The 15,847-nt window shown below is 45.5% G+C and overlaps 1 long non-coding RNA gene and 1 other non-coding gene across 2 annotated transcripts; one reads left to right on the top strand and one right to left on the bottom strand.

The window, feature by feature from the left end:
• Nucleotides 1-3,075: 3,075 nt before the first annotated feature.
• MIR171l (microRNA MIR171l) lies at nucleotides 3,076-3,153 on the bottom strand. Its single transcript, NR_121142.1, has one exon. It is a non-coding gene; the product is annotated as a microRNA MIR171l (primary transcript).
• Nucleotides 3,154-8,592: 5,439 nt separating this feature from the next.
• On the top strand, nucleotides 8,593-9,406 carry LOC103643619 (uncharacterized). Its single transcript, XR_002266845.2, has 3 exons — nucleotides 8,593-8,916; nucleotides 9,001-9,058; nucleotides 9,194-9,406. It is a non-coding gene; the product is annotated as an uncharacterized lncRNA (long non-coding RNA).
• The last annotated feature ends 6,441 nt before the right edge of the window (nucleotides 9,407-15,847 follow it).

Genomic DNA, 15,847 nt, shown 5'->3' with positions numbered 1-15,847 from the left:
CATAGAGTTTGATTTTAGATGAATTTAGGAATAAAAACCACAGTCATCAGAGTTTGTTTGATTGAGATATTGGACCTGCAAGTATCATGTGAACCGAAAAAGGAAAATTCGGGTGGCATGACAAACGGATGAACGGACGAATGAACGATCGAACGAACGACGGACGAACGAACGAACGACAAACGATCGGATGAGCGACAAACGAATGGATGAATGATTGAACAAATGATCAATTTATTCTCGATTTGTTATAATATGTGCGGAAGAAAAATGTAATATAGATATAATTGATATAGGGGTGGAGTGGTATAGGAGGTTGCGCACGATAGAGGTTGAAAGTTTTGAATCTCACCAATCACAAAACACGTGAATTTAATTAAAAATAGTGAAAATAATAGGACGATGGGTTGGGAAATAACACTTCTTGGGTGTTGCTCTCCTAATTAAAAATATGTTGTTTTTTGTATTTTGCGATTCTTAATTTACCGAGTACTTTTATACTGTCTTTGTCGAGTGTCGGAAAAAACAATTAACAAAAAACCAGTACTTTTATAAAGTATATTTTTCCAAGTGCAAAAATATCTATGTCGAGAATATTTGAGACATTCGGTAAAAGAAGTGGAGCCGTTAGTGTCTAGTCTTGTCTTCAGCAGTACGTAGCGACCGATGAACTGTCCATCTATGGCATCGATTCCGAACCTAGGGGTAGAGCCGTAGAGGTTACTAGTTACTACAGCCACTTCCGTGTGCGCCACCTTTGGCGAGCCACCACCTGTCTTGTTGCCGCCTTCCACGACAGACACTCTAGCAAATATAAACCAAGAGGAGGAGCCCCACGCCTTGCCAGCAGGGTTGACTTTGTCAATTGGAACTCAAAAATATCTATTAGAAATCAGAAAAAAAATCTATTTAAAATTAGAGGGTCCGAGGAGCCCAAAAAAATCTTGTTAAAAATCATATTTTGGTTTAAAAAAATTGGTGCTCACTCACCTGTCAAAAAATTTAGTTTTTCTTAACTAAATCACGCTTCTCGGTTAAAAAGGAGTGAAATCTGATAGGAATGTGGTGGTTTCCGACGAGAAACAACGAAATCTGGGATTCAAATTTGAAATTTTAAACTGCTCTAGATTGGAGGTTTTATTGGGAGGAGGCGTTGAGCGATAAATCATTTTCGGAGGGGTGCGGTAAACAAGATGGAAACGGGATGGTGACCCCTGACTGCCAGGGAGCTAGACACGCTGCTACTTCACCAGAGAGCCTCCACTCACGTTATCTCTAGCATCCTTACTCATCTTATCTTTTATTTTAAATTTCATGGTGTTTGAGTGTCTGTAAGGGTGTGCTTCTTGTAAGAGTGTTTTTCTTTTCCTTCTAATAAAGCTCGCGGGGCAAATCTTTTGCTGCGCTTTCGAAAAAAAAAATTTATAAACAATGTTTTGCATGATTTGTTGACCATCGAGCTCCATGTGGCCACAAACCTCCACTTGCTCAAATACCAAGATGATTTAAGCACGTGTGGATACATGATTATGTCCATTAACATACTTGTGGGTAAAGAAATCATCCTATATTTGTTCTTATATTGGATAAAACCTACCGGCTACTTGGATTTCAAAAGAATAATACAATAGTAACTATATGGAGGCAGGGGAACACATTTGGCAGGTTTGATCCAGTACGTATAGAGATGAATAATACAATGTAAGCATTGGTTGCTAATTCTCGGTAAGTGCATTATTGTAGGAAAAAAATTGTAACACCACGAACTACATGAGCCTAATTGACTACTTTTAATTTCACAATGCAATAATATACGGTTGGGCCGGGGATCAAGACTTCAACTACAGTGTAACTAGACCTTACTTCATTTCCACAACTTTTTGGGATCTAATTTGGTAAAAGCAATGGATTGCAAACATTTATGGACGGAAAGGAATAAGTTTAAAGTTTAAATTAACTTTTAGGGCTTGTTCGGTTAGCTCTCAATCCATGTGGATTGAGCGGGATTGGATGGGTTTGAATCCCAAACAAGTCAAACTTCTTCACAATTTTTTCCAATCCCATCCAATCCATGTGTATGTGGAACTTCCCCGGCCAGTTCCAGAAAGTGAGAAAACGCATCCTTGCTTCAGACGTCATCAAATGTTGATAATTAAGCTGAGGTTTAATTTGCAAAGTGGCAAATATAGTTGGATCCTTTGTCGTGGCCACTTTTAACATTTTGAGCAAAACTGACACCCCAAATGGAGGATTTCGATCGAACACTGAGACCGAGTTTCATCATGACAGCGGCATAGTAACGAGGGATCAAAGAAAACTAAAAAGGCTATGCATATATACATGGTTTAATTTTCTTTCTTTGGAACCAAGGTGGCTGTGCATGTGATTTAATTTGAGCGCTAGCTTGTTGGTTCATGCAGTGGCATGGAACGACGACGGAGGATCTCGTGACGAAGCTAAGTTCACGCAGTGGCAGGCATGGAGCACGGGAAAAAAAATGGAAAGCCATGCGCATAGAATGAGATTACTACCCTACCTAGCTAGTTCTCTCAGTTCATCTCACTGTGTGGTACGTAACGAGACCCTTGGATTGAAGAAATTCTTAATGAGGAGGCGAGGCATCAAGTAAGCACATACCTAATCCATTGGCTCCAGAAGTGAGTTTTGCCCATATGTTCTTGCATTGTGTGTGAAGATATCTTGAACTTTCCATATAGATCCTGCTGCAGCTGGCAAAACATACATTCTTGCTTGCGATTGTGCATGTTCTTGCATTGTGTGAAGAAGATATCTTGATCCTGCTCCAGGCAACAGACGATTCTTGCTTGCGAAAGACGATTGTGCATGTTCTTGCATTGTGTGGAGAAGATATCTTACTCTTCGGCAGGTACTCCGATCCCTCCGTTTCGCTGGATAGTTCAATTTTGCACTATCTAGCGACAACTAAAACGAAATGGAGACAGTAACAGACAACTCTTGCTTAGCTTGTGATTATGCGAATCAACTTCTCCATGAGCTAGGGGCATCGATCAGAGAGGCAAGGCACTAGCTAGTAGATGCGAGACAAGCAAGGGGAGATATTGACGCGGCTCAATCCAAGAACATGGCTGCCGCGCCAGTCAGCCACGCCTTCGGATTGAGGCACGCCAATACCTCCCGGCATTGTCCTAGCACCAAAGCATCCTTCTTCCCTTCCCTTTCATGCCAAAGCAAATCACAAGAGCGAGCATCCCTGCATGCAGGTGTAAAAAAGCTAATGAAATCAGTAAATATATATATATATATATATATATATATATATATATATATATATATATATATATATATATATATATATATATATATAACAGATGCAGATGAGTTATATAGTCTGTACACTCAGATAATATATAATATAAGCATATATATATATGCGTTACATAAGAGAGAGAGAGAGAGAGAGAGAGAGAGACGGGAGTTGAAAAGAGTTGCATTGGTGCTGTGTGGGATGGAAATCTTCTCCAAGAGAGAGGAAAATTTGGGGATTATATAGGCAGTAGGTGGGGGTGTCTTTCTACTGTAGGCCGGGGCGAGCTTCTGCTTCCCTAGCCTTGCTAATGATGCAACCTTTTATCTCTGGACTCCAAAAAGGCAGCAGAAAGTGCATGCGTGAGTGACAGCAGGATACAAAATCGAGAGAAATGTTTGAGGAATTCCGGTTGGGTTTCTTGATGCGCGCGCGCTCTCTCGCTTATTATTCTAGCAGCAGCTGGAGATTCATGATTCTGTTCCACACGGCAAGTGTACCACTTCGCCAAGTTCTAGCTAAAACAGCATAATTACATACATATATACTTTGTGTGGGCAAAATTAAAGAAAGCTGCTATGCATATATATATATATATATATATATATATATATATATATATATATATATATATATATATATATATATATATATATAGCTGCTTGCAAATTAAATTTAAACAAATCCAACGTAGTTTTATTTAAATATATAGGAGGGCTAATATATAGCTGCTTAAAAAAACCATTCATTTAATTTTTAACTGAACTACTAGGTCTGGTTCATATAAAAAGGCGGCGAGTGATTGTTGTAATAGTACTTCACCGTACCCTTCTCAACTTGACATTATTATAACGTTATCTAGCACACTGATATACGCAGCATTGCCCATCAGCAGACACAAGCTCTAGGCGCCTAGCAATAAATGAAGCACTTCAAATATATACTCTCCATACTGCTAACATGCATGATTAGTATGTCAAATTTTTTTATTTTTGTTATAAACGTTACATGAATAATAAACTGATAATAACTCAACGGGGGTTGGCTGATGAGAAGCTCAGCTCAGCGTGGCTCACATTTCAAAACTGCTGAGATTATTACAGTACTGTATGTTTAATTTCCTTCCAAAAAATAGAGAATTATTTTATTTTGAATGAATGGACGTCGATTTGGCTCTCCTGCTTGGTTTGGTTTTAAGTTCGGTCCAATTATTAATGAACGTCGATTTGCATGCAGCTCGCAGGCAGGGCGAGCTAGGTCAGGTCAGGGTAGGGCTGTGGCGAGGAATTGAATAGGGGTGCCGTGCATATATGCAACCCTCGTCTGATCTGATGATGATCCGGCATGAATGATGCAGGGATGAGGTGGTTGGTTTTAATGGCCTGCCTGCCTGCCTGCTCGCTCGTCCTTGCGGTGGGCGGTGGGGGACGACGGCCGGCCAGCACAGCAGGAGCCGTAGCGCGGCCAGCAAGCCTCCTCATGCTTTGCCATTCGTGAGTAGTGCAAGCTGCCGCCATTATCACCATGCGTCGGTGGGGGGGGGTTGCAATAACTGCCTGGTACGGTTATACTATGCCTGTTGGCCGCACCGGCCGGTCTCGTGTCTCATATGGTCCGGTCGGCAGCGCTGCAGCGCATGCATGCACGCCTGTCTCACTCTCTCTCTCTCTCTCTCTCTCGGCACGACGTCGTCGATACACATGCCATGCCATCATGGATACGTCTCGATATCTGACGCTATAGCTAGCTTCGTATCTCTAACGACTTTATAGCACCAGCTGGGGGTCTCGGAGTGTTTACTCTCTCCAGGTCACTAGGTGTGTCCATCTATCATGGCTGTCCACGGCCGGACTCCGGCCGGAGAGGCCCGGTAGTTCGGCCAATCGTCGTCTTTGTTGCTTGCTTGCTATTGCTAATTTGCTGCTTCGTCGTCATCCGTTCTTGCTTTTGGTTTCTAGATTCCAAGCGCTTCTAGCAGATGCAGTCCGTGGCGGAGGACGCCTAAAATTTTAGACGTGGCCGTCTATGCAATATATCTTCCGACGACACTAGCACTACCGGACATGCACTACCGGACAGTCCGGTGGGTCCCAGACTGGCCCGAGTTTAGCTCTTTTGAGCCAAATTTCTCCAACTTCTTTTGACTCTTCTTGAGAGATTCCCTAACACTTAGATAAGCATTGTTTGCACATAAAACAATTGTCTAAGTGTTAGAACCATACCTCTCTCACTTCTTTGCAAAAGGATTTGCAATATCTGTAAACTTATAGCCTAAAAAGTTGTAATGGACCTATGCAACATATTTAAAGTGCAAACCTCACACTTGTACCATTTTACATAAAGTTGTTCACTTGAGTCCATGTTTGTGCTCTTTTGAACTTGATATCTTCAATTTGCTTTCTTTACACCTGTGCTCATGCTCTTATCAATATAGCTAGTTCAAAGTGTTGTGTTGGGCATTTTAATCACCAGAACAACTAGAAATGGCACAAGGGCACATTTCCCTTTCAATCTCCACCTTTTTTTTTGTGATTTATGCCAACATACCTAAAGCAACTCAAAATGTACTAACTAAACTAAATATGAGCCAACATTTGCAAATTGAAGTCAAACTAGAACCAAGTTGAATAAGTATAGGATTTGACAAATTTGGATCATTTAGCCACCACTCGTTTTGAACTTTGCAAGCAAACTCATTTTCACACTTCTAAGTCAAATCTATTTAGTTTTGCAACTCAAACCATTTCTAGAGACTAGTTTTAATCAAATACGAAAAACTCCTTTTCATATAGGAAATATTTCTCTCCCATAAGAGAATAATTTTACAATCAGAGGGCTCCTCTTTGCTGCCAAGAGGGTTTTGATAAAAAAAGACAAGTTTAGAACTCTAAGTTAGTTCACTTCACTCTATGCGGCTGAACTCTTGGCGCTATTTTTTTATGTTTTGCAAATTGAATGCTCAGTTACTTTCTCTGAAGGTGGTCAAACTCAACTTGATACCCACAAAACATGTATTGTATAAGAGAGAGAGAGAGAGATCAGCTTCGCTATGGGGCTGGAGCTGGTGTGCCCTGATGGGCCAGAGCAAACCATCGGGCCCACAAGTGGAAAAGGAAGCGCCGGTTGGGCCGCGGGTGGCTGAGGGAGACGACGGCTGCTGCTGGCGAGCTGGGCTGCCGATGCGGGCCGGGAAGGTGGGACGCGAACCGAGCCTACATACAGGCCGGGCGGACCAGTGCGAGCTGGAGATAGGTGGATGGATGCCTGCTTGCATGCACCAGTTGCCGGCGGCTTCGCGTTCTCCGCTAGCGCTGACCATCTCTGCAGCGCTTTCCTCGACGGTGTCACGGTGCATCATTGTCAGATACATTCATGGACTTGGCTTCATATGCATCGATGCATGCATGCATGCATGCCCTATATCAACGCTCTCTGCATTCGTCATATTTTGGACATATCTCATGATCATGCGGTCAAATATATTTAACTACTACTAAATAATTAACCACCAAGCCTCACAAAAATCGTGCGTGACGTGACGTGCCGTGCCCATCGGCGGTTGATATACATGGGCGGATTATTCATAACCTTCCCCCGCCTTACTTTGAGTCTACGAATTTTTTTCGAATTAAATTAAATAGAGCTAGCTAGCCATACTCTTGTTCCCGTGTAATGTTTGGCTCTACTATGTGTCCACGTTCTCATCATGCTCAATATCTTGATGTTGATAGTCGTGTATAATCTTTAATGGCGTAAATTTCGTAATAACTTGTTTTAACTTTGCCTTAACTTAATTATACCTATATATAAGACTGTCTCCAGTGGGTGAGGAAGGGAAACCGAGCCTCTGTAGATGGTATGGTCTGGAGCATGGGTCTTGTATTGCTGATGACTTATGCCCGGTGCATACATCTGATTTCTACTGAGAGCCGAGACCAAGACCAAAGGGCTTGGTCAGTGACCCGAGCCTACTTGACAAGGAGGTTGTCTATACCGTAGTTGTTGATGCAGTGCCGAGTATGAAAAAACCCTTGGGTAATACATCAGCTCTATAGTTTATGGTGACACCGGGTGCCTTTTCGTTGCTGATGTCGAGGCCAAAGTAGGGCTCGAGCGAGGCAGAAGTCCACCCGAGGTCGTGACCGAGCCCACTCTAGGATTCGTAGACGTATGCGTCACAGTTGAAGGAGTGGCCTCCTGCAGGATTCACGGGGAGCAGGTAGTCAAGGCTGGGCTCGGACGAGGCAGAGTTTGTCCTGAAATTAACACTACAAGAAATTTGTCCTTTTATGACAAAATACTTAATGGCAAGGTCAGTTATCGTCATATAATGTCACATAATATGATGGAATTTTTTGAGTCGTCATAATTTCATGAGGCCATGAAGATTTTATGACGATAGTGTTTTTGTTGTCACATAAGGGTACGAAGATTCGTCATATATTGTCAGGCGCAGAAGCCGGTAGATGGTTTTACTTTTATGACGCTTAGATGTGCCTTTATGTGATGATTTGGTGGCGTCACTTTATGTTTTTTTTCCAGAAAAGGATCGTACCCCTTTCTGTTGACCGCATTCACTTTCCCATCTCCCGCCCAAGATGACCAAAATTCCCCTACTACCTTATCCTCTCGGCTGCTCACCACCGCAGACAAGTCCAGTCCTCTCCCTCCCCTCAACCTAGCGCTGGCACTCGCGCCCACCACGCCGCCGCACCGCCGCTGGTGAACGGATCTGTCCATCCGCACCACGGTTGGCTCTTCCTCGCTTCCTCCTCCATTCCTCTCCCTCTCTCTCTCGTCGGTCGGACCGTGGGATACGCTGACGGACGGACGGGCTGAGGCAAGGCCGCCTACGGGCAGGAGGAAGAAAAGCGAAGCTGCTGCACCCTCCCCTCCCCCATCTCCGCCCCCCGCCTCACCCACCAGACGAGAGAGCGAGCGCAGTTCGGCCGCCGGTCACGTCCGACTCCAGCAAACCCGAGCGCCCACCCCCTCACCCTATTACCTTCCTCTCGGGTCCAATTCGGTGCCTGCCTGACTCCGCACGTCTTCCCCCCTTTTCCCTCCCCCGACCGACGACCGTCCGTCCGCCACCGGATCCAGGAGCGACCTTCCTTCGTGCTCATCGCCGACGATCGATCGACCACCGGTCGTCCAGGTACTGCGCAAGCTCATCGCCGTCGCAGCTTCGCTGCTCGCTTCTTACTACCTAGCTGGGGTTTGTGGTTTTGTTTCGTACCGCAACTGATTTTCATCATCGAAACGGAACGAAATTCAGCTTATGGATTCCCTGTTCTTCTCAGGAAGGATGTCGAGCCGCGAGGAGCCGCTGGGTCTCGGAGACCTGCCCAAGTTGAGTATTAACAGACTCGGGCGGTTCGTGTCGCTGGGCGCTCGGAGGCCACCGGCCGCCGACGACGACCACAGCACTGGCAAGCAAGTGTAGTAGGCCTATATGGTATGTATATTATGAGATGTTCACAACTCAATGTCGGTCATTCTCCTCTGTACACAACTCTGAACTGTATACCGTTGTTTTGATTTGTATCTGGTGCTGATGAAATTGCTGTTGTTGTCAATGGTCTTGGTAGGATCTGTATGTGAATGCAGCAGGGGCAGAAGAACATGGTGTGAGTATCAAGTACTGGCCCCTTGTCAATGTTTTGATAGGCACCGTTTATGCAACCCTTTCCAAAAATCAAATTGCTGTGCAGGGAATTCTTTGACCTACTCCTTTCTCCGGCATCGAAAATCTTGAACACCTGGTTTGAGGTCAGCATTAGTCCCATCTTAAACGCTTCTGTTCACATTGATCTCTGTGGTTGCTTTATTTCAATTGGCAGCCTTCACCTAATCTTCTTTAATCTGTGAACAAAAGGGCCTCTCATTGACTACTGTCTACTGCAGAGTGAGGTTTTGAAGGCCACTCTTGCAACTAACGCCGTGATAGGAGCTATGGTGAGGGCACTTTGAATGGAATAAGCAAAATATTTTGCCTAGCACGTTGGCATTTGACTGCTGGATATCCCTTTTATAGGCTGGTGTGCACACTCTAGGTTCTGGATATGTTCTCCTACACCATGTCATGGGGGAGACTGGTGGTCAGCGTGGTGTTTGGGCGTATGCTTCTTGCTTTGACTCTCTAAGATGCCTCTTATTTTTGTTAAATTTTCAGTAGGGACTTGTAATACCCAAATTGTAAGGAAGAATAAAAGTAGAAATTGCTCTCCTTTATATATGTGTGTGAATCTCTATTTATCATCACATGTGACTAATCATGTTTAAAAATGAGTAAAACTTTACTAAGACACAAATAAATCATTGCATCATATTGGATCTTTGTTTGTGCATTTAAAACAATAATAATATGAATAAAAATAAAATAAAAGTGAGGAGAAGATTTGAGGAAAAAGGAGAAAAAGAGAAGGATATGAAAAAATAAATAATATGTATGTAATTATATTTCTAAAATTGGAACTTCTAACTTCACAATATAATTTGAGGATAATTTGACACAATATTTGAATTTAAAGTTGAAGTTAAAGTGGAATTTTGGAAAAAAAGAAAAAAAAGAAACCAGAAAAGAATAAAGGAAAGAGTAAGGAGATGTCGTGTGGGCTCAAACTCCCTGAGCCGGCCCATATAGCCGCTTCTCTGCGCAGCCCAGCTAATGTGCGCCGATGGGTGGGACCCGGGGGTCAGGCGCTCTCGCCCGGCGCTGGTGAACCTCCTGCTGACTGCGCGGCCCCACGACTCAGCGTCTGTGCGCCGCGGACTCCGCTCTCCCGGTTGTGTGCCCTCCCCGTCAGCGTCACCGCCTCAACCAGGTCCGCGTTCTCGCTATGGCTAACAAATGGGCCCTGGGCGCCAGCTCCACCCTCAACGACCTCGCCGCGCATGGCGGCAGGCGCAGATCTCGCGTGTGGCCGTTGATGCGCTGACCATGTCGCGCCCATATAGAGTGCCACGACCCCGAGCTCGTCTATCTTCCCCCCTTTCTCCTACAGTCGCGATTACCACCGTAGCGTGAGGTCGGGAGCGAAGCTGAGCGAAAGTGAGTACCACCGAGCGGCCGTCGTCGGTAGAATCTCTGCTGCGCTTGAGCTCTGTCGCCGAATTGCGGTTGTGTGGCGTCGCCGGAGTCAACCGCACCTGTCCGTGGCCTTCTCGAACCAAGATTGGATCGGGTCCGTCGTGAATTTCTCACCGGCGTAGTGCTCCTCCATGGAAAAATCGGTGTGCCGTGGACAACCCAAGTGCGTCATCTTCTTCGGTGAGTTTCACATCCTAGTAGTTCGTTTCGTCGTCCTTTGCGCAGAACACCCCTTTGATTCGAGGATTAGGCCCGTGGCTCGCCGAATTTAACACCCCGGCCATGGCCTCCGTCGTGGTGAGGCACGGAGGCATCACCTGCGGGCGGGAGTTAGGGGACGAACCGTGCGCCGTCAGATCTTGCTGGACGGCTAGGATTAGGTGATCGCATAACCCTTCTCGATTTTCGGTCTAGCCCGTTGATCTGGATCAGATGGGTAGAAACAAATCTAGGATAATAAAATCCTACCCGTCGTATTTGCATCCAACGGCTCTCTGCGCGTACCGCTTCGCGACCGCGCAGATCTAATCCACACCACCTGTGTGAAATCCAACGGCCGCGGGTATGCCATACCCCTTCGGCCTTGGCATATTTCCTTAAGAGCCCCTCTGGAATTACATATTATAACCCGCCGTCCTGTGCGGGGGAAAACTGAGTCTTGGGAAAACTTGTGGATTAGCCCCTGAGCTCTCTAGATATTATGCGCGCAGCCCAAACAGAGATATAATCAGGAATTTAGTTAAGAAATGAATTTTCAGGTATAAAAATAATTCCAGAACTTATATAATTCATAGAAAATTTATCTTAGCTTCTTTTTAATCCATTCCGGTGGCGTTAATTTTGTTTTAATATTATTTATCACCTAGTAACTCTGTTTAGACATTAAACATAGATTAAAATTGTTTACTTAATTTATCCCGTGCCAAGTACTCAATAGCTCCAGAAATTCATAACTCGATAACCGCAACTTCGTTTTAATCCATTCTAGTTGCATTAGTCTCACAATAATATTTATTATCATCCGATAACTTTGTTTTGTCATGAAATATAGGTTAAAATGTTGCACTTAGTCTATTCTACACTTAACCACGTGGATCTTCGGAAAACCATAACTTCATAACCGTAACCCCGAATTTAGCAGTTCTCGATCCCACGATCTCGTAGCAGCGCGTAGATTATTATTACATGGTTTATTCTTATGTTTGGTGTGATGTTAATTTTGTCCATACCATGTTTTTTTGTATTGCTACGACTAGCAGCGAGGTTACGAGTCACCTGAAGATCATCCTGGTACCTGGAATCTCGAGTCCCAGGCAAGTTGTGCCCTTGTCCACTTTGTACCCAATAATGTTCTTTATAATCATTTACCATGCATAGGTTTAATTTTGATGGGACCCAATAGGTCACCCTAGTTTGTTTATCTTGAATACCTTGTTTACCCCTGAATCACTTGGGTAGTTCTGCTACTGCTTTATATGGTTTTGGGTTAATATTTCATTATATCTATGTTCCAATTATGTTGTTATTCTATTTATGTTCATGACAAGATCATTAAATGTTAATTGGAACATAGAGCTTAACTTGAGAAACACGTGCCACCACAAGGGTTTATGGACGCCCTTGGCTGATTAATTAGGAAAGCTAGTGGAGGACTACCTTACCCGAAAGAGGCAAGGGCAGTAGGGGAGTGGTCAGTGTAGGGAGGTCCTTGGTTGATTTTGCTGCGATGGCGGTCAGGCAAGAACCCTGCATTGGAGCTTCCTATAAACTGTAGCGGGTTTTCTGAAGCTAGTGGAACTTTGTAAAGGCCTCGTAGTGTTACCCTGCCTCGCCTCCTCGGTAGAGGTGTATGGGAAGTCGCGATCCCTTGGCAAATGGGTAACATGACTTGTGGGTAAAGGGTACCACCTCTGCAGAGTGTAAAACTGGTATACTAGCCGAGCTCACGGTCATGAGCAGCTCAGGACTCTCTGATGATTAAATTATGGAACTTAAACTCAATTTGTCATATGCATTTCATCGCAGGTGATGTTGTTACTTTTGTTCTACTACTTAATTGGGTTGGTATTTACTTATACTTAGTAACTGCTAATAAAATTTTGACCAACTTTAAAAGCAATGCTCAGCTCTAACCATCCTCTTTGGTAAGCCTTACACTTCACGTGAGCTCCCACCTTTGGCGAGTTCATGCACATTATTCCCCACAACTTGTTGAGCGATGAACGTATGTGAGCTCACTCTTGCTGTCTCACACCCCCCCACAGGTCAAGAACAGGTACCACAGGATGAGGCGCATGGAGAATGTTGTGACGAGTTCGTGAGAGGTTGTAACGCCCCGAATTTTTGCAGTTGAATTTTTTCTTTTCTTTACTCGCCAAAATTCGGGCGTTACCTTTTCCTTTTCTTTTTCCCTTCGCTAAACCTTGACCTTTTCCAAAGTTCTAAGTGGGATTCGGTTTGGAATTCTCGTGTAAGGAAAAACCCTAAATACTTTATGTTGTTTGATGCACCATGCCGAACCTTGCATTTCCTTTGATTGCTTTGAAAGCGCAATTGCATTCATGTAGAAAGATCGGATTTCGAAAATGTGGAGAAGATCTTTTCTTTCTTTTTTCTCCCTCTCTTTTTCTCTCCTCTTTTTCTCTCTCTCCCGCGCCGTGGGCCGACCCCGGCCGGCCCAGGCCCCTGCGCGCCCCCCCTCTTGGGCCTGGAAGGCCCAGCCGCCCCCCCCCCCTCTTTCCCTTATTCCCTAACCCTCTCCCTCTCCCCCCTCATTTTCTCCCTCCCCACCTAAGCCGCCGCCCCTACCCCCTACCCGCCCCCTGCCCTAGGTCGCCGCGCCGCCCCCTGCCGCCGGCCGCCCCTCGCCGTCGATCCCCGACACCGGTGAGCCCCCCCCCCTCCTCTCTCTCTCCCTCCTCCCTCTCTCCCCTCTCCTCCCTCCCCTTCCCCTCGCCGCTCGGCCCCATGGCCGGTTCGGCCGCCCGCCCCACCCCGCCGGCTCGGCCGCTCGGCCGCCCCGCGCCCTGCCCCGCGCCCTGCCCCGCGCCCCTGCGCGCCCTGCGGCTCGGCCGCCCCGCCCCCTGCTCGGCCGGCTCGGCCGCCCCCTGCGCCGCCCGCCCTCCCCAGCCCGACCCCCCCCCGCGCGCCCGCCTGGCCGCCGGTTCAACCGGCCGGCTCAGCGGCTCGGCCGCCCGGCCAGCCCCGCCCGCGCCCGCGCCCCGCCTAGGGCCGGTTCAACCGCCCTAGGGCCGGTTCAACCGCCCCCCCTTCTGTTTTTTTTATTTTTTTTATTTTATTTTATTTACTTTCTGTGATCATAATTACTGTATTTTAAGTAGGCTAATCACTGTTCATGCTATGGGAAAATAGGAAGTTTAATTTAAAATTCCGTTATGTTATTGATTCACGTAGTTAATTGTTTACCCTGTGCAATGTTGACCAACTAAAAGTGATTAGGTTTCCATCAGTATATATATAAATATATATAACAGAATTATTTTGTTAAAAACCAATTGTGTCATTAGTGCATAAGATTTAACCCCCTGCGAGACCTTTCCCCGTTTCTTTCTAACCATAACAAATGCGTTATCGAATGTCATACTTGATGCATATTCGCTTTATTTGTTATCTTGTATGGTGTACTGTTCTTTTGTATTAAATATGTGGATGTATGTATGTATGTTTGCGCTCGCATAGAGAACGATCCGGTCGAAGAGCCCGAGGAATTCGCAGGAGAAGCCCCTGAGCAGCAGTCGGTTGGTGGAGGCAAGTGTCCTTTGACCTATCTATGTCCTATTCATTCTTTAATTCACCTCCCGCATTACACGTTTATACCTAAGGATTGACTAGCTTTTGTTATCCATGTCCTTGTTTACCTATTTGGGTCGGATTATTACTACTTAGTCTGATGCTATCGCTCAACTCTAATCAATGAACATGATGTGATTATCTATGATACGCTGTTTTCCCTTCTCTTATTATGATGTTGTACTTGTGGTATTCAAGGGGGCTCGAGCGGTTTCTCGAGTGCCTCTCCGTAAGGACCTGTTCTATGGATGACCGCCCGGGAAAACAGTGCAACCATGAGGGTGGAATGGGGTGCCCTTAGCTGAATAATTAGAGGATCCGGGGTGTAGTTCACTTAGCCGTCGTGCCGTCAATGGGGCTCGGTGTATGCGGCTCGCTCTGCCAAGGTTGATTTGTCCCTTGGGGAGGAGTGCGGTGCATTTAGGAAACCTAACGGGTGGCTACAGCCCCGGGGAATCTTTGTAAAGGCTTCGTAGTGAATCCTTGGCCATTCACCTCGGGAGTGAATAAGGGTCTTGCAAGCCCGGGCCAGAGAGGGAATCACGGCTTGTGGGTAAAGTGCACAACCTCTGCAGAGTGTTATGAAACTGATATATCAGCCGTGCTCGCGGTTATGAGCGGCCAAGGGAGCTCCAATGATTAGTGATACTTGATCAGAGATACTTTGGTACAGGTAGCAATGAGATTGATGGTTCTGATTACGATTATGGTATTGGTAAGTGGTATTTCTTTCCGTTTGGAAAGGATACATTGGGCTAATAACTTGGGTTAATGTTAAAACCTGGCTTTCTACTAGTAAGTAATAACCTGACCAACTAAAAGCAACTGCTTGACTTATCCCCACATAAAGCTAGTCCACTACAGCCAAACAGGATACTTGCTGAGTATGTTGATGTGTACTCACCCTTGCTCTACACACCAAACCCCCCCCCAGGTTGTCAGCATTGCAACCACTGCTCAGGCGAAGATGAAGCTGTGGAAGGAGACTTCCAGGAGTTCCAAGACTACGACGAGTTCTAGGTGTGGGTTAGCGGCAACCCCCAGTCGGCTGCCTGTGAAGGCCGTGTTATCTACGTTTCTTTTCCGCACTTTGATTTATTGTAAGAACTATATGGACGTCTCAGACGTATGATGTAATCGACTATTTCCCTTATTAATACTATTTTGAGCACTGTGTGATGATGTCCATATTATGTAACTGCTGTGTACGTGAATAACTGATCCTGGCACGTACATGGTTCGCATTCGGTTTGCCTTCTAAAACCGGGTGTGACATAAGTGGTATCAAAGCCGTGCTGACTGTAGGACCGCTAACCTAGAGTAGAATGGTCGTTCTAAGGATTATAGACCTCTGTCTCTTCCTTGACTTTGATATCCCTTCAAAAGTTGGTCCTACTGACCAAACCTATGTTCTACTACATATTATACCTTGCTGAAAATTATGTTTTATTCTGATCCTTCATTTATTTATGATTCATTACTTGCTGGTCATATTAATTCTGTTCTCACCCTTTTGCTTGCGATGTCTTTTGTAGATGGCTCGACTTAGACACACTGCACGAAAGTCAGTCATCCCCTTCTTACCCTCCCGCCTTGCTGAGCGTCCGCTTCGCCGTCCTGTGGCCGGACAGTCCAGCCACTTGGAGAGACTACACCAT

The sequence above is a fragment of the Zea mays genome, chromosome 1 (genome assembly GCF_902167145.1).
Source record: "Zea mays cultivar B73 chromosome 1, Zm-B73-REFERENCE-NAM-5.0, whole genome shotgun sequence".
Classification (NCBI taxonomy): domain Eukaryota; kingdom Viridiplantae; phylum Streptophyta; class Magnoliopsida; order Poales; family Poaceae; genus Zea; species Zea mays.
Note: the sequence above shows the minus strand (reverse complement) of the source record. Positions and strands in the feature narration are given on the sequence as shown.